Here is a 17,016-nt window from a genome sequence, read left to right on the forward strand (position 1 = left end):
TTGTTAAGCACTTACTCTATTCTTATTATGGTATTTCATTCAATCGTATTTATTGAGTGCTTACTGTGTGCAGAGCACTGTACTAAGCGCTTGGGAAGTACAAGTTGGCAACATATAGAGACAGGCCCTACCCAACAGCGGGCTCAGCACTAAATATATGATTATTATGGCATTTGCTAATAATAATAATAACAATAATAATGATGATGATGGCATTTGTTAAGCACTTACTATGTGTCAAGGTTGTCCCACGTGGGGCTCACAGCCTTAATCCCATTTTACAGATGAGGGAACTGAGGCACAGAGATTAGAACTGTGAGCCCCACTTGAGACAACCTGATCACCTTTCATCCCCCCCCCCCCCCCCAGCGCTTGGCACGTAGTAAGTGCTTAACAAATACCAACATCATTATTATTATTATTAATCCCCATTTTCCAGATGAGGTAACTGAGGCCCAGAGAAGGGAAGTGATTTGCTCAAAGTCACACAGCTGACAAGTGGCGGAGCTGGGATTAGAACCCATGACCTCCGGCTCCCGAGCCTGGGCTCTTTCCACTGAGCCACGCTGCTTCAAAGCACTTACTCAATTATTATGGTAGTTGTTAAACATTCACTATCTTCTGGGATTTGTTAAACACTCACTATAATATTATTATGCGATTTGTTAAGCACTCGCTATATTAGTATTTCAGTATTTGTTAAGCACTTGCTATATTATTATTATGGCATTTGTTAAGAACGCACTATATTATTATTACAGCATTTGTTAAGTGCTTACTATATTATTATTATGGTATTTGTTAGGCACTCACTATATCATTGCTACGGCATTTGTTAAGCACTTACTATATTATTATTATGGTATTGTTATGCCCTTACTATGTTATTATTATGGCATTTATTAAGCATGCACTATATTATTATTATGGCATATGTTAAGCACTTATTATATTATTATCATTGTGGTATTTGTTAAGCACTCACTATATTGTTATGGCATTTGTTAAGCACTTATATTCTTATTATGGCATTTGTTAAGCACTTACTATATTATTATTATGTTATTTGTTAAGCATTCACTATCTTATGGGATTTGTTAAACACTCACTCTATTATTATTGTTATAGGATTTGTTAAGCAATTATATTATTATCATTATTATGGCATTTGTTAAGCACTCACTATATTATTAGTACGGCATTTGTTAAGCATTTACTATATTATTATTATGATATTCGTTAAGCCCTCACTACATTATCATTATGGCATTTATTAAGCACTCACGATATTATTATTGTGGCATTTGTTAAGCATTTACTATATTATTATTACGGTATTTGTTAAGCACGCATTATATTATTATGGCAGTATGTTAAGCACTTACTATATTATTATTACTGTGGTATTTGTTAAGCACTCACTATATTATTATTATGGCATTTGTTAAACACTCATTATATCCTTATTACGGCATTTGTTAAGCACTTACTATATTATTATTGTGGTATTTGTTAAGCGCTCACTATCTTATGGGATTTGTTAAACACACTATATTATTTTTTATGGGAGTTGTTAAGCACTCACTATATTATTATTTAAGTGTTTTTAAGCATTTACTATATTATTATTATGGTATTTGTTAAGAACTCACTATATTATTATTACGGCATTTGTTAAGCACTTACTATATTTTTATTATGGTATTTGGTAAGCACTCACTATATTGAGAAGCAGCGTGGCTCAGTGGAAAGGGCATGGGCTTTGGAGTCAGAGGTCATAGCTCCACCAATTGTCCGCTGTGTGACTTTGGGCAAGTCACTTCACATCCCTGGGCCTCAATTCCCTCATCTGTCAAATGGGGATGAAGACTGTGAGCCCCACGTGGGACACCCTGATCACCTTGTATCCTCCCCAGTGCTTAGAACAGTGCTTTGCACATAGTAAGCGCTTAACAAATGCCATTATCATTAATATTATTATTATATTATTATGGCATTTATTAAGCACTTACTATATTATTATTCAGCATTTGTTAAGCATTTACTATATAATTATTACGGTACTTGTTAAGCACGCACTATATTATCATTATGGCATATGTTAAGCACTTACTATATTTTATTATTATTGTGGCATTTGTTAAGCACTCACTATATTATTGTTATGGTATTTGTTAAGCACTTATATTCTTATGGAATTTGTTAAGCACTCACTATATTATTATTGAGGCATTTGTTAAGCATTTACTATATTATTTTTATGGTATTTGTTAAGCACGCACTATATTATCATTATGGCATACGTTAGGCACTTATTATATTATTATTATTGTGGTATGTGTTAAGCACTCACTATATTGTTATTATGGCATTTGTTAAGCACTTACTATATTCTTATTATGGCATTTGTTAAGTACTTACTATACTATTATTATTGTGGTATGTGTTAAGCACTCACAATATTATGATTATGGCATTTGTTCCAACTGCTCATACACCATCCTAATCCTCCTCGACCTCTCAGCTGCCTTCGACACTGTGGACCACCCCCTTCTCCTCAACACGCTATCTGACCTTGGCTTCACAGACTCCGTCCTCTCCTGGTTCTCCTCTTACCTCTCCGGTCGTTCATTCTCAGTCTCTTTTGCAGGCTCCTCCTCCCCCTCCCATCCCCTTACTGTGGGGGGTTCCCGAAGGTTCAGTGCTTAGTCCCCTTCTGTTCTCGATCTACACGCACTCCCTTGGTGACCTCATTCGCTCCCACGGCTTCAACTATCATCTCTACGCTGATGACACCCAGATCTACATCTCTGCCCCTGCTCTCTCCCCCTCTCTCCAGGCTCGCATCTCCTCCTGCCTTCAGGACATCTCCATCTGGATGTCTGCCCGCCACCTAAAACTCAACATGTCCAAGACTGAACTCCTTGTCTTCCCTCCCAAACCCGGCCCTCTCCCTGACTTTCCCAGCTCTGTTGACGGCACTACCATCCTTCCCGTCTCACAAGCCCGCAACCTTGGTGTCATCCTTGACTCCGCTCTCATTCACCCCTCACATCCAAGCTGTCACCAAAACCTGCCGGTCTCAGCACCGCAACATTGCCAAGATCCGCCCTTTCCTTTCCATCCGTACCGCTGCCCTGCTCGTTCAAGCTCTCATCCTATCCCGTCTGGACTACTGCATCAGCCTTCTCTCTGATCTCCCATCCTCGTGTCTCTCCCCACTTCAATCCATACTTCATGCTGCTGCCCGGATTGTCTTTGTCTGGAAACGCTCTGGGCATGTTACTCCCCTCCTCAAAAATCTCCAATGGCTACCAATCAATCTGCGCATCAGGCAGAAACTCCTCACCCTGGGATTCAAGGCTCTCCATCACCTCGCCCCCTCCTACCTCACCTCCCTTCTCTCCTTCTACAGCCCACCCCGCACACTCCGCTCCTCTGCCGCTAATCTCCTCACCGTACCTCGTTCTCGCCTGTACAAGTTGGCAACATATAGAGACAGTCCCTACCCAACAGTGGGCTCACAGTCTAAAAGGGGGAGACAGAGAACAAAACCAAACATACTAACAAAATAAAATAAATAGAATAGATATGTACAAGTAAAATAAAAAATAAATAAATAGAGTAATAAATATGTACAAACATATATACATATATACAGGTGTTGTGGGGAAGGGAAGGAGGTAAGATGCGGGGGATGGAGAGGGGGACGAGGGGGAGAGGAAGGAAGGGGCTCAGTCTGGGAAGGCCTCCTGGAGGAGGTGAGCTCTCAGTAGGGCCTTGAAGGGAGGAAGAAAGCTAGCTTGGCGGATAGGCAGAGGGAGGGCATTCCAGGCCATGGGGATGACGTGGGCCGGGGGTCGATGGCGGGACAGGCGAGAACGAGGTACGGTGAGGAGATTAGCGGCAGAGGAGCGGAGGGTGCGGGGTGGGCTGTAGAAGGAGAGAAGGGAGGTGAGGTAGGAGGGGGCGAGGTGATGGAGAGCCTTGAAGGCGAGGGTGAGGAGTTTCTGCCTGATGCGCAGATTGATTGGTAGCCATTGGAGATTTTTGAGGAGGGGAGTAACATGCCCAGAACGTTTCTGGACAAAGACAATCCGGGCAGCAGCATGAAGTGTGGATTGAAGTGGGGAGAGACACGAGGATGGGAGATCAGAGAGAAGGCTGATGCAGTAGTCCAGACGGGATAGTATGAGAGCTTGAACGAGCAGGGTAGCGGTTTGGATGGAGAGGAAAGGGCGGATCTTGGCAATGTTGCGGAGCTGAGACCGGCAGGTTTTGGTGGCAGCTTGGATGTGAGGGGTGAATGAGAGAGCGGAGTCGAGGATGACACCAAGGTCGCGGGCTTGTGAGACGGGAAGGATGGTAGTGCCGTCAACAGAGCTGGGAAAGTCAGGGAGAGGGCAGGGTTTGGGAGGGAAGACAAGGAGTTCAGTCTTGGACATGTTGAGTTTTAGGTGGCGGGCAGACATCCAGATGGAGATGTCCTGAAGGCAGGAGGAGATGCGAGCCTGGAGAGAGGGGGAGAGAGCAGGGGCAGAGATGTAGATCTGGGTGTCATCAGCGTAGAGATGATAGTTGAAGCCGTGGGAGCGAATGAGGTCACCAAGGGAGTGCGTGTAGATCGAGAACAGAAGGGGACCAAGCACTGAACCTTGGGGAACCCCCGCAGTAAGGGGATGGGAGGGGGAGGAGGAGCCTGCAAAAGAGACTGAGAATGAACGACCGGAGAGATAAGAGGAGAACCAGGAGAGGACGGAGTCTGTGAAGCCAAGGTCAGATAGCGTGTTGAGGAGAAGGGGGTGGTCCACAGTGTCGAAGGCAGCTGAGAGGTCGAGGAGGATTAGGATGGTGTATGAGCCGTTGGATTTGGCAAGCAGGACGTCATTGGTGACCTTTGAGAGGGCAGTTTCCGTGGAATGTAGGGGACGGAAGCCAGACTGGAGGGGGTCGAGGAGAGAGTTGGTGCTGAGGAATTCGAGGCAGCGCGTGTAGACAACTCGTTCAAGGAGTTTGGAAAGGAATGGTAGGAGGGATATGGGGCGATAACTAGAAGGTGAGGTGGGGTCAAGAGAGGGTTTTCGTAGGATGGGAGAGATATGGACAGGTTTGAAGGCAGAGGGGAAGGAACCAGTGGAGAGTGAGCGGTTGAAGATGGAAGTTAAGGAGGGGAGAAGGGATGGAGCGAGAGATTTCATGAGATGAGAGGGAATGGGGTCAGAAGCACAGGTGGCCGGAGTAGCACTTGAGAGCAGGGAGGAGAGCTCCTCTGAGGATACTGCTGGGAAGGATGGGAGAGTAGCAGAGAGTGTTGAGAGCCGGGGGGTTGGAGAAGGGGGGGAAGTGACTTTGGGGAGGTCGGACCTGATGGATTTAATTTTGTTAATGAAGTAGGAGGCCAGATCGTTGGGGGTGAGGGAAGGAGGAGGGGGAGGAACCGGGGGTCTGAGAAGGGAGTTGAATGTACGGAAGAGCTGGCGGGGGTGATGGGCATGGGTGTCAATGAGGGAGGAGAAATAGTTTTGTCTGGCAGAGGAGAGGGCTGAGCTAAGGCAGGAAAGGATAAACTTGAAGTGAACGAGGTTGGCATGGTGTTTAGACTTTCGCCAGCAGCGTTCGGCAGCTCGAGCATAAGAGCGAAGGAGGCGGACAGTGGCAGTGATCCAGGGCTGTGGGTTAGTGGTACGAGAGCGGCAAAGGGAAAGGGGAGCGAGTGAGTCTAGCTGAGTAGAAAGCGTAGAGTTGAGAGCAGTAATCTGATCATCAAGACTGGGTAGAGAGGAGAGGGAGGCGAGGTGGGGTGTGAGGCTCTCCGAAAGATGGATGGGGTCAAGAGAGCGGAGATCTCTGTGAGGGAGTAATATGGATTTACAGGGGAAAGGAGTGTGAGTGAGGAGGCAGGTGAGAAGATTATGATCAGAGAGAGGGATTTCAGAGTTGGTGAGGGTGGACACAGTGCAGCGATAGGAGATGATGAGGTCGAGGGTATGACCAAGTTGGTGAGTGGGTGAGGTGGGGTGGAGCAAGAGGTTGGCAGCGTCGAGGAGAGATAGAAGGCGGGCGGCAGAGGAGTCATCAGGGATATCCATATGGATGTTGAAGTCTCCGAGGATCAGAGTGGGCATGGAGAAGGAGAGAAGGAAGGTGAGGAAGGGGTCAAAGTCGTTAAGGAAGTTGGAAGTGGGCCCTCAGCTTTCCCCCGCTCCTCTCCGGACTCACCGGGCCCGTCCTGGGCTGGGGAGCGACGAACTCTGCTGAGAGAGAGGCTCACTCCATCTCTTCGGTCCTGGAGGCGGATGGGGATGACAGGAAGGTCTGGGCGAGTGATGGGGGCTGACAGGATCCTCCCTCCCCCTCTCCGCTCGCCGGCTGGCTGTGCCGTCCCCTCAGAAGACGGCGGGTTATTTCCTGGGAGATTCCCCGTGGGAGGACGGACCCGGGCCTCCGTTGAGAAGTCCGGCCATCCGGGACTCTCGGAAGGCCGGGATCGTGCTCTCCCTGCGGTCCCGGCCCTCACAACCTAAATAACTACACATTCCCGTGTGGTTCCCACTCTGTGACTCCTTCAACAGACTAATCATCATTCCCTTTCTGTGATTCATTCATTCATTCATTCAATCATATGTATTGAGCACTTACTGTGTGTAGAGCACTGTACTAAGCGCTGGAAAAGTACAATGTGGCAACAGAGACAATCCCTACACAACAACGGGCTCACGGTCTAGAAGGGGCAGCCAGACAATGAAACAAAACAAGTAGACAGGCATCAATACCATCTAAATAGATAAACTGAATTATAGATATATACATATCATTAATAAAGTAAATAGATTATTAATAGCATTCTGGTTATGCTCTGAGGTTTGGAGTTTCCTCCCACGGCAGGGCTTGGGACCCCTTCTAGACTGTGAGCCCATCGTTGTGTAGGGACGTTCTCTCTATGTTGCCAACTTGTTCTTCCTAAGTGCTTAATACAGTGCTCTTCACGCAGTAAGCGCTCAATAAATACGATTGAATAAATGAATAAATACGATTGAATGAATTAATGAATCTGAAATCTGCAGCAATCCAACTTTGACATTCCCCTCTAGACTGGAAGCTCATCATGGGCAGGAAATGTGGCTACCAACCCTGTTACATTGTTATATCGCACTGTCCCAAGCGCTTACTACCAAGGTCTGCACATAGTAAGCACTCAGTAAATAAGATCGATTGATTGATGCGCATTATCTTCCCTACTGAATTTCCATCTGCATTCTCCATCCCTCACAAGCTCACCCTCTTACTGTGCCTTGTTCCCAACTCCCCCGATTCAGACCCCTACCTCACCACCTTTCCCCCGCTTGGAATTCCCTCTCCCTTCATATTCACCAGCCCTCGGGGCTTCCCATCTTCCTCACACCTTCCCGAAACTCTATGAAATCCACGGGACCTTCCCCGATTGATTTCTTCATAATGGTACATGGTAAATGTTTCCCATTTTCTAGGGACGGCTCTAAGCGCTAAAGTCCCCACAAGCTAGTCAGGTTGGACCAGTCCCCGTCCCGCATAGGACTTCCAGTCTTAATCCCCCTTTTACAGATGAGGTAGTTGAGCTAAGAAGTGAAATGACTTGCCCAAGGTCACATGGCAGACAAGCGGTGGAGGTGGAATTCGAACCTAGGCCCTCTGATACCCAGTTCCATGCTCTATCAACTGGGCTATGCTGCTTCCATGTGCTTCCTTGTCTCAGGGTGCTTAATTGTCCCAGTCTGGGCCTGTGTAAAAAGCCCCCTCCCCATCCTTAATAAGAATGATAACAATAATAATAATCGTGGTATTTGATAAGCGTTTATTATGTGCTGGAGTGAATACAAGCCAGTTGGGTCAGACGTGGCCCTGTTCCACATGGGCTCACAGTCTCAACCCCCATTTTACAGCCGAGGGAACTGAGGCCGAGAGATTTGAAGAGACTTGCCCGAGGTCACACGGCAGACAAGTAGCAGAACTGGGATTAGAACCCGCGACCTCTGACTCCCAAGCCCGGGCTCTGGATGGATGAATGGATTGATGGATGGATAGATGAATGGTTGGAAGGATGGATGGATGGAAGGAAGGAAAGATGGACTGCTGAGAGAGGACGGATTTGACAAGACAGTTGGAGCTGCAGTCGTCCTTTCTTCCCTTCTCACATACAATTTCCCATTTTCCAACTTTCATTCCCACCCCCAGAGTCATGCCAAAGAGGGTATCGGTACATTTTCATAGTCATTACTAATAATGATATCATTATCATATTTATTAAGAAGTCGTGTGCCTAAATCGTTCCGCTTGCTGGAGTCGAAACAGAAGAATCAGTTCAGACACAATTTCTGTCCCACAGGGGCTTAGAGTGTAAGAGAAAGAGATATCGTAGGGATGTTACGTCACTGACCCTAGGTCCCTTCTCCCTTGTGACCCTCCGATTTTCTGATTTTCATAACCGCCAAGAGGGATCTTTAAATTCATAGAATTACCGTGATCATCAATAGTAGTATCGACATTATCATTATTGAATTTATTAAGAATTTACTTGCAAAAAGACTGCCAAGTGTCAGAGTAGAAACAAACGAATCATATCGGAGACGTTTCCTGACCCGCGGGGTCTCAGGTTGAAAGACAAAGAGAGAGCGCATATTGAATGCCGATATTACAGCGAGACCCAGAGGGGTTACGTAGATGAACCAAGGTGATACGACAGGCCCGTGGCAGAACCGGGCAGACATTTCTAATCTCATGACGCCACCAAACGCTCATCCCACCAAACCATGGTGTCGCCCAAACAATCACTTGTCATTCATTCATTCATTCATCAATCATATTTATCGAGTGCTTACCGCGAGCAGAGCATGGTACTAGGCGCTTGGAAAGTACCATTCAGAACAAAGTGAGACAATCCCTGCCCACACCGGGCTTACAGTCACACCCGGCTTATCAGCTTCCGTCCCAGACATTGACAAGTCCGCAGATGCCGGCCTTCCTCTTTGGACAGATCTTTATATAGCTACCCCCACAGTTGGAATCCTGATGAGGAGCGGGATAGTCAGCAAAAGGAAACTGACGTTTTGTCCCTTAGAAGAGGGAGGAGGAGTCTCCCCTTTAGGACTCTCCCCAGGGCGGCCTTCATGTCCCAGTTCCTCAGGCTGTAGATGAGGGGGTTCAGGCAGAGGGGCACCACGGTGTAGGATACGGACAGCAGGAGGTCCAGGCTCGAGGGGGAGTCTGACACGGGCTTGACGTTGGTGAAAATTCCGGTCACGAGGAAGATGGTGACGACGGCGAGGTGAGGCAGGCAGGTGGAGATGGCTTTGGCCCGGCTCTCTTTGGCCGGCATCCTCAGCACGGCACGGAAGATGTGCACTTACGAGACGACGATGGAGACCAAGCAGATGACAACTACAGCTACCCCACTGGTGATGGTCACGTCGATGACGACGTGGTCCTCGGAGCAGGAGATCTTCAGCTGGGAGAGGATGTCACAGAAGAACTGCTGGATGATGTTGAACCCGCAGAAGCTCACTGAGAAAGTCGAAGCTGAATACAACACTCCCAAAATCACCCCGGTGAGCCAGGAGGCGGCCACCATCTTTCCACAGGCCGTGTCGGTCATGATGAGCTCATAATGCAGGGGGAGGCAGATGGCGGCGTAGCGGTCATAGGACATGGGCGTGAGGTGGTACATCTCTGAAACACCAAACAGGACCACCGAGGCGACCTGGGTGGCAGAGCCCAAGAGGGAGATGGCTCTATGATCGGTCAGGGAGATGACGGCAGACTTGGGGAAGGTGACGGAGATGTAGCAGAGGTCGATGACGGACAGATTCCTGAGGAAGAAGTACATGGGGGTGCGGAGGCGCCGGTCGAGGGCGGTGACGGTGATGATGAGGAGATTCCCCATCAGGGCCGCCAGGTAGACCAGGAGGAACAGCGCGGCGTGGACCAGCTGCAGCTCCCGGACCTCCGAGAAACTCAGCAGGAGGAATTCCTTCACCGTGGAGACGTTGGGCATTTTGAGGAGGCAGCCCTGACTTTCTGCGTGTGATGAGAGAAGAGCCACAGGTAGAGTCCATCGATGGGATGACTCCCATATGTCTCCCCCTTTTAGACTGTGAGCCCACTGTTGGATAGGGCTGTCTCTATATGTTGCCAACTTGTACTTCCCAAGCGCTTAGTACAGTGCTCTGCACACAGTAAGTGCTCAATTAATACAATTGATTGATTGATTGATTGATTGAAGGAATTGACAGGACACTCGCTGGTGATTCTCCATGGAGAGGAGGGAGTTATTGAATTCAGAATGATCTCTGAGTTCATGGTGGAGGCATGGAACGTTTCTGGGGAATGATGTCGACTCCCTGCACAGGATGAGGGAAGACTTCAATTCAGAGACATTCATGTTGGGGGTGAAGGAATAGGACTAAGTCGATCCGTTCTATTTATTGAGGACCTCCAAAGGACGTGGTATTAATACATATAATCACTGTCCCCAGGGAGCATCCATTCTATTGGAGGCACCAAGCTTCGAACTCTGTAGAAGCAGGGGGGACTATGGGGAAGAACACAGGCCTGGGAATCAGAGGAGCTGGGTCCTAATCCCACCTCTACCAGTTCTCTGCTGCATAGCCACGGGAAGGTGACAATTTCTCTACGCCTCAGTTTTCTCACTAGTAAAATGAGGATTCGATATCTAGTTTCCCTCCTACTTAGTCTGTGAATCCCTCATGAGACACGGACTGTGTTCTACCGGATGGTCCTGAATCTCCCCCAGCACTTAATACTTTGCTTGGAACGTAGTAAGCGCTTAAAAAGTATCAAGAGTATTATTTTGGTTGAGGAGACAGAAACTAAAACGAATAGCAGATAGCAGAGGTCTGAGAGCATAAAGATATGTTCGTGACTGTTGTGAAATGTTTTCGGTGGTTTTAGAGTCAAACGAGAAGTGTCTTCACACATAAATTGTGTGAGCCCCCTCCTCCCAGACTGAACACCCTCCTTCCTCTCCTCCTCCTCCCCATCCCCCCGCCTTACCTCCTTCCCCTTCCCACAGCACCTGTATATACGTATATATATTTGTACATATTTATTACTCTATTTTATTTGTACATATTTATTCTATTTATTTTATTTTGCTAATGCGTTTTGTTTTGTTCCCTGTCTCCCCCTTCTAGACTGTGAGCCTGCTTTTGGGTAAGGACCGTCTCTATATACTGCCAACCTGTGCTTCCCAAGCGCTTAGTACAGTGCTCTGCACATAGTAAGCGCTCAGTGAACACGATTGAATGAATGAATGAATGAATTCATCCATTTAGTGGAGAAATTACGGGCCTGGTAGAGAGTAGGACCTGGATTCTAATCCTGTCTTCACTCCTTGTCTGCTGTGTGACCTGGGGCCCATCGCTTACCGTCTCTGTACCTCGGTTACCTCATCTGAAAAACGGGGGTTACAACTGTGAGCACCCTAAGAGGCGTGGACTGTGTCCAACCTGATCACCTTGTATCTACCCCAGTGCTTAGTACAGTACCTGGCACATAATGAGCACTTAAAAGCACCATAAACCAACCAAACAACAGCAACAAAAATCCACGTGTAACTCCAAACCGATCCCATTTGCTCACATATCTGCATTCACACTTCTACACACACAAACACAAGTGTACCTCATCATTCATCGAGTCCTTTCCTATAGCATCGCTCAGCCTACATCTCTCCTCTCTTCATCTTCCTGTCATGATAAATTGTGTCTTTTCACAAGGAACAAAAACTCTTAATCGGCTTGAAGGCTCTCCGCCCTACGACTGCACTTCACCCCCTTTCCATCATTCAACTCGTCTTCCCAGCTCTCAGAGCAAATTTCTAGTTGTTACTCACGATCGACTCTCTCGTTTCCATCCTAGGCTGGACCTCCCTCTCTTATCAGCTCAAAATCAGAGCGAGCACAGTTCTTTCTGAATTCTTTACTACTAAAATCCCCCCCACCTCTAACCAGCTTCCCCGATTTATTTCCCAGCCCTCTAAACCCACTTCACTCAACTCAAGCGTGAATCAACTCAAGTCCAACCTCATTTAGCGGAAAAAGAATGGGCCCAGGAGTTCTCTTCTTGACTCTGTGCTCCTTGAGGGGAGCGTACCCATCTCCCACCTCTGTACCATTGTACTCTCCCAAGCATAGTGTAGTGGGAGTCAGAGGACGTGGGTTCTAATCCTGTCTCTGTCCCTTTGCTGCTGTGAGAGCTTGGGCAAAGTGCTTCACTTCTCTGGTCTCAGTTTCCTCACCGGTAAAATGGCATGCAATAATTGTACATTCATCTTTCCATTCATTTTTTTTTCTTCTAGTAAGGCCAGGGAATGTGTCTGTTGTGGTGTGATAAAGTGGATAGAGCATTCGCCCTCTGCCTTCAAACATGCCCACGTCTCCCCCAAACTAGCTCTCTTCCCCTGTTCAAAGCCCTGAAGCCCGTCTGCTTATTTTTTTTGTGGACTGTCTCCCCCTTCTAGACTGTGAACACATTGTTGGATACGCATAATCGCTATCTGTTGCCGAATTGTACTTTCCAAGCACTCAGTACAGTGCTCTGCACACAGTAAGCTCTCAAGAAATACGATTGAATGAATGAATTAGAGCCCAGGTCCACTTGACACCCGGGCCCGTGCTCTTTCCACTAAGCGACACTGCTTCTGATTTAGAGAAATGGCGATTCTGACCCTGGTCAGCCCAGTTCCCTATTGTAATTTCCCTCAGCTTTCACCCGGACCTCTCCGGACTCACCGGGCCCTTCCTAGGCTGGGAAGCGTCGAACTCTGCTGAGAGAGAGGCTCACTCCATCTCGCCGGTCCTGGAGGCGATGGGGATGACAGGAAGGTCTGGGCGAGGGATGGGGGCTGGCAGGATCCTCCCTCCCCCTCTCCGCTCGCCGGCTGGCTGCGCCGTCCCCTCAGATGATGGCGGACTATTTCCTGGGAGAGTCCCATGGGAGGATGGACCCGGGGCTCCGCTGAGACTGCCGGCCATCTGGGAATCTCGGATGGCCGGGATCGTGCTCTCCCTGCGGTCCCGGCCCTCACAACCTAAATAACTACCCATTGCCATGTGGTTCCCACTCTGGGACTCCTTCAACAAACTAATCATCATTCCCTTTCTGTGATTCATTCATTCATTCATTAAACATATGTACTGAGCACTTACTGTGTGTAGAGCACTGTACTAAGCGCTGGAAAAGTACAATTCAGCAACAGAGACAATCCCTACACAACAAAGGGCTCACGGTCTAGAAGGGGCAGCCAGACAATGAAACAAAACAAGTAGACAGGCATCAATGCCATCTAAATAGATAAACTGAATTATGGATATATTCCTATCATTAATAAAGTAAATAGATTATTAATAGCGTTCTGGTTATGCTCTGAGGATTGGAGTTTCCTCCCTCGCCAGGGCTTGGGACCCCTTCTCGACTGTGAGCCCATCGATGGGTAGGGACCTTTTCTCTATGTTGCCAACTTGTTCTTCCCAAGTGCTTAATACAGTGCTCTGCACGTAGTAAGCGCTCAATAAATATGATTGAATGAATGAATAAATAAGATTGAATTAATGAATCTGAAATCTGCAGCAATCCAACTTTGACATTCCCCTCTAGACTGGAAGCTCATCATGGGAAGAAAATGTGACTACCAACCCTGTTACATTCTTATATCGTACTCTCCCAAGCACTTACTACCAAGGTCTGCACGTAGTAAGCACTCAGTAAATAAGATCGATTGATGGATGCGCATTATCTTCCCCTACTGAATTTCTATCTGCATTCTCCATCCCTCCCAAGCTCACCCTCTTACTGTGCTTCATTCCCAACTCCCCCGATTCAGGCCCCTACCTCACCACCTTTCCCCCTCTTGGAATTCCCTTTCCCTTCATATCCACCAGCCCTCGGGGCTTCTCATCTTCCTCATCCCTTCCTCAAACTCTATGAAATCCACGGGACCTTCCCCGATTATTTTTTCATAATGGTACATGGTAAATGCTTCCTATTTTCTAGGGACCGCTCTAATCGCTAAAGTCCCTACAAACTAGTCAGGTTGGACCAGTCCCCATCCCGCACAGGACCTCCAGTCTTAATCCCCATTTTACAGATGAGGTAGTTGAGGTAAGAAGTGAAATGACTTGCCCAAGGTCACATGGCAGACAGGCGGTGGAGGCGGAATTCGAACCCAGGCCCTCTGACGCCCAGGTCCATGCTCTATCAACTGGGCTATGCTGCTTCCCCATGCTTCCTTGTCTCAGGGTGCTTAATTGTCTCGGTCTGGGCCTGTGTAAAAAGCCCCCCTCCCCAACCTTAATAAGAATGATAACAATAATAATAATCATGGTATTTGATAAGTGTTTATTATGTGCTGGAGTGAATAGAAGCCAATTGGGTCAGAGGTGTCCCTGTCACACACGGGCTCACAGTCTCAACCCCCATTTTACAGCCGAGGGAACTGAGGCCGAGAGATGTGAAGAGACTTGCCCGAGGTCACACGGCAGACAAGTAGCAGAACTGGTATTAGAACACACGACCTCTGACTCCCAAGCCCGGGCTCTGGATGGATGAATGGATTGATAGATGGATGGATGGATGGATAGATGAATGGTTGGAAGGATGGATGGATGAAAGGAAGGAAAGATGGATTGCTGAGAGAGGATGGATTTGAAAAGATAGTTGGAGCTGCAGTCGTCCTTTCTTCCCTTCTCCCATACCATCTCCCATTTTCCAACTTTCATTCCCACGCCCAGAGTCATGCTAAAGAGCGTATCGTTACATTTTCATGGTCATTACTAATAATGATATCATTATCATATTTATTAAGAAGTCGTGTGCCTAAATCGGTCCGCCTGCTGGAGTAGAAACAAAAGAATCGGTTCGGACACAATTTCTGTCCACAGGGGCTCAGGGTATAAGAGGAAGAGAGATCGTAGGGATGTTACGTCACTGACCCTAGGTCCCTTCTCCCTTGTGACCCTCTGATTTTCTGATTCATAATCGCCAAGAGGGATCTTAAAGTTCATAGAATTACTGTGATCATCAATAGTAGTATCGACATTATCATTATTTAATTTATTAAGAATTTACTTACAAAAAGACTGCCAAGTGTCAGAGTAGAAACAAACAAATCATATCGGAGACGTTTCCTGACCCGCGGGGGCTCAGATTGAAAGACAAAGAGAGAGCACATATTGAATGCCGATTTTAAAGCGAGACCCAGAGGGGTTACGTAGCTGAACCAAGGTGATACGGCAGGCCCGTGGCAGAACCGGGCAGACCTTCCTAATCTCATGACGCCCAGCCACACGCTCATTCCACTAAACGATGGTGTCGCCCAAACAATCACTTGTCAGTCATTCATTCATTCATCAATCATATTTATCAAGTGCTTACTGCGAGCAGAGCACCGTGCTAAGCGTTTGGAAAGTACCATTCAGAAAAAAAGAGACAATCCGTGCCCACATTGGGCTTACAGTCACACCCGGCTTGTCAGCTTCCATCCCAGACATTGTCAAATCCTCAGACGCCAGACTTTGTCTTTGGAAAGCTCTTTATATGACTACCCCCCGGTCGGAATCCTGATGAGGAACGGAATAGTCAGCAAAGAGAAAGAGACGTTTTGTCCCTTAGAAGAGAGAGGAGGAGTCTCCCCTTTAGGACTGTACCCAGGCCGGCCTTCAGGTCCCGGTTCCTCAGGCTCTAGATGAGGGGGTTCAGGGCGGAGGGCATCACGGTGTAGGATATGGCCAACAGGAGGTCCAGGGTCGAGGGGGAGTCTGACACGGGCTTGATGTTGGTGAAAGAGCCGGTCAAGAGGAAGACGATGACGACGGATAGGTGAGGCACGCAACTGGAGATGGCTTTGACCCGGCTCTCTTAGGCCGGCATCCTCAGCACGGCCCGGAAAATGTGCACGTACGAGACGATGATGGAGACCAAGCAGATGACAACTACAGCTACCCCACAGGTGACGGTCACGTCGATGACAACCTGGTCCTCGGAGCAGGAGATCTTCAGCAGGGAGGGGATGTCACAGAAGAACTGCTGGATGATGTTGGACCCGCAGAAGCTCAGGGAGAAAGTCGAAGCTGAATACAACACCCCAAAAATCACCCCGGTGAGCCAGGAGGCGGCCACCATCATTCCACAAGCCGTGACGGTCATGATGAGCTCATAACACAGAGGGAGGCAGATGGCCGCGTAGCGGTCGTAGGACAACGCCGTGAGGACGAACATCTCTGAACTACCAAACAGTACCACCGAGAAGACCTGGGCGGCACAGCCCAGGAGGGAGATGGCCCTACGATCGGTCAAGGAGATGACGACAGAGTTGGGGACGGCGACGGAGATGTAGCAGAGGTCGACGACGGACAGATTCCTGAGGAAGAAGTACATGGGGCTGCGGAGGCGCCGGTCGAGGGCGGTGACGGCATCGATGAGGAGATTCCCCATCAGGGCCGCCAGGTAGACCAGGAGGAACAGCGCGGCGTGGACCAGCTGCAGCTCCCGGACCTCCGAGAAACACAGCAGGAGGAATTCCTTCACCGTGGAGTCATTGGGCATTCTCGGGAGGCAGCACTGACTTTCTGCATGTGATCAGAGAAGAGCCAAAGTTAGAGTCCTCTGATGGGATGAGTGAAGGGAGTGACCAGCTGGTGATTCTCCATGGAGAGGAGGGAGTTACTGAATTCAAAACGATCTCTGAGTTCACGGCGGAGGCACTGAACGTTTCTGGGGAATGATGAGGAATCCCTGCACAGGATGAGGGAAGACTTCAATTCAGAGACATTCATGTTGGGGGTGAAGGAATAGGACTAAGTCGATCGGTTCTATTCATTGAGGACCTACAGAGGACGTGGTATTAATACGTATAATCACTGCCCCAGGGAGCTTCCATTATACTGGGGGCACCAAGCTTCGAACTGAGTAGAAGCAGGGGGCTATTGGGAAGGACACAGGCCTGGGAATCAGAGAACCTGGGTT

This window comes from Tachyglossus aculeatus, unplaced genomic scaffold (genome assembly GCF_015852505.1).
Source record: "Tachyglossus aculeatus isolate mTacAcu1 unplaced genomic scaffold, mTacAcu1.pri scaffold_67_arrow_ctg3, whole genome shotgun sequence".
NCBI lineage: Eukaryota > Metazoa > Chordata > Mammalia > Monotremata > Tachyglossidae > Tachyglossus > Tachyglossus aculeatus.